This window comes from Mandrillus leucophaeus, unplaced genomic scaffold (assembly GCF_000951045.1).
Source record: "Mandrillus leucophaeus isolate KB7577 unplaced genomic scaffold, Mleu.le_1.0 Scaffold461, whole genome shotgun sequence".
NCBI lineage: Eukaryota > Metazoa > Chordata > Mammalia > Primates > Cercopithecidae > Mandrillus > Mandrillus leucophaeus.
The window spans coordinates 359998-363156 of record NW_012104932.1 but is presented as its reverse complement, the minus strand read 5'-3'; positions in this window follow the sequence as shown (position 1 = coordinate 363156).

Below are 3159 nucleotides of genomic sequence, written 5' to 3'. Positions count from 1 at the left end.
GACGCGGTGAAGGGGTGACGGAGGGCTGGCTATGGGCGGCCGGCCAGGATGGGGGACGAGCGCCGGGTTCCGTCCAAGCACTGTTGAAGCAGGAAACCCCGACGACGCTCGGCTAAGAACGTCTCACAGACAACTTTAGATGCCTTTCAAACTTGCTACATAATGTGGGAATCTTTCCTATAATATTCCTGATGAATATTTAGCCAGTCTAGTCCTGTCCATCTTTCCATTCATGAAATATGTTATGAATGCAGTCGATTCTAGTGTCTGAATATAGATAACACTCTCTTTTCTTTCTTTTTAAAAATTTGTACAAATTGAAGGGATATAAGTGCAGTTTTGTTACATGGATATATTGCTTAATGGTAAAATCTGGGCTTTTGTTGTATCCATCACCTGAATAATGTACTTGTACCCTTTAAGCAATTTCTCGTACTTTGCTCCACTCCCACATTCCTAACCTTTGGAGTCTCCAGTGTCTATCATTCCACACTCTACGCTCATGTGTGTGCATTATTTAGCTCCCACTTATAAGTGAGAATATGTGGTACTGGACTCTGTGTCTGAGTTGTTTAACTTAAGATAATGGCCTCCAGTTTCATCTATGTTGCTACAAAAGATATGATTTCATTCTTTTTATAGCTAAATAATATTCAATTGTGTATATACACCACATTTTCTTTATCTGAATATCCGTTGATAGACACTTAGATTGATTCCATATCTTTACTATTGTGAATAGTGCTACTCTAAACATATAAGTGCAGGTGTCTTTTTGATAGAATGATTCCTTTTCCTTTGGGTAGATACACAGTAGTGTGAATGCTGGATTGAATGGTAGTTCCATTTTAAGTTATTTGAGAAATCTCCATACTGTTTTCCATAAAGGGTGTACTAATATACATTCAGTGTTAACTTTTAGAATTTCTTTAAAGCTTTTTTAAAAAAAAATATTTAATTGACAATAATAATTGTATATACTTATGGGGTAGAATGTAATGTTTTGATATATATATACACCTTGTGGAATCGTCAAACTAATTAGCATATCCATCACCTCATCTACTTATTTTTTTGCAGCAGGAACATTTGAAAACTCTTCTTTTAGCAATTTTGAAATATACAATGTTATTACTATGATCATCATGCAGTCCAACGGATCACTAAAACTTATTCCTCCAGTCTAACTGTAACTTTGTACCCTTTGACCAACATGTCCCCTTTCCTCATCCCTTTGACCCCAGCCTCTGGTAAACAACATTCTACTCCCCATTTCTATGATAGAATACACTTTGACAAAGCTTTTAATCATTGGTCCGTTTGCATTGTAATTTATTTGGCACACTTAGACCAAGAATTATCTTCTCTAAATTAGAGATGTCTAGCTCCTACAATCACATTTTGCACATTAGTGTACTACTCCCTTCACTATCATTGGTGATTTCCTCCAACTATACTTAATTATCCTGCCCTTATAATGAGAGTACTAAGAACAGGACACATCTTCCTTGCCATAGAGTGCTATCCCTCTTCCACCTGGAAAAATTCAAGACTGAATTCTTCCTCCCTTGTCCCTCCCTTCCACCCTCTCTTCCTCTCTTTGCTCCCTCTCTCAAGTAATCATTGAGAACTATGTCCCAGGCATTGTTCTAGAATGGGGTACTGCACAAAATGTTCTTGTCATTGTGGTGCTTACATTCTAGCAGCATGTGATTTAAAACCACAAACAAAAGCAATTGCATATTATGGGAGATAAAAGAGATTCTACGGAATAAAACAAAGGAAGGTAAAGAGGCTAGGTGTTTGATATGTGTAGTAGTTTCCTATTATTGCTTTAACAAATCACACAAGCTTGGTATCTTAAAACAACAGAAGTTTATTCTTATACATTGCTGGAGGCCAGAAGTCTGAAATCAAGTTTTCAGTAGGACCACACTCACACCCGCAGCTCTAGGGCTAGAAACTGTTCCTTGGCTCTTCCAGCTTGTGGTAGCTGTTAGCATTCTTTGGCTTGAGGCCGCATTAGTTCAATCTTTGTCTTCATCTCCATATCACCTTGTTCTCTGTTGGGTGTCTAATCTCTCTTTGCCTCTCTATTATAAAAACACTTGTGATGGCATTTAAGGCCCACTGGTATAATCTAGAATAATCCAAAATCAAGATCCTTGAGTTAATCACTTTCAAAGACCTTTTTTCTAAATAAGGTAATATTCACAGGTTCCAGGGATTAAGACATGACCATATCCTGGGGGCCATTATCAGCCAACTACAGTATGTATGTTTTATCCAAGCAATGAGTATTAGCATTACTGGTAAAGGTGGTGTTTTACCAAAAACTAGAATAAAGAGAGGAGTTGAGCCATAAAAATGGTTTTAGGAAGAGGGGACTTGGCAGAAAAAAAAAATAGTCAATGCAAAGGCTCTGAGGTGAGGACCTATTTGTTGGCTTGAGAGACCACAAAAAGCCTAGAAAGACTGGAGTAGAAGTAGTGGGAAGGAGAGTATTAGGTGATGAATAAAAATAGGTAGCAGGAGAGTCTGCTTAGGTACGTTCTGCCTGGTTGTTGTATGGACCTTGGCTGTTACTCTGAATGAAATCGAAGACATTGGAGGATTCTGACCATTTTAGTTGTTGTTGTAGTGATGATATAGTGTGGATATTTGTCCTGCCAAATTTCATGTTGAACTGTAATCCCCAATCCTGGAGGTGTGACCTGGTGGGAGGTGATTGGATCATGGGGGTGGATTTCTCATTAGTAGTTTAGCACCATCCCTTTGGTGTTGTCCTCATGATAGTGAGTGAGTTCTCCCTAGGTCCTATTGTTCAAAAAATGTGTGGTACTCCCTCTCACTCTCTCTTGCTCCCTGCTCTTGCCATGTGACATGCCTGCTCCCACTTTGCCTTCTGCCATGATTGTAAGCAGACCAAGGCCTTACCAGAAGATGAGCAATGCCAATGCCATGCTTTGTGTACATCCTGCAGAATTGTGAGTTAATTAAACCTATTTTATTTATAAATTACCCAGCCTTAGGTATTTCTTTATAGCAACGCAAGAACCAGCTGAACACACACGGTTTGTTTATTTAGTTATTTTATTTTAGATTCAAGGGGTATATGTGGAGATTTGTTACACGGGTAATGCTGAAGTTTTGGCTTCA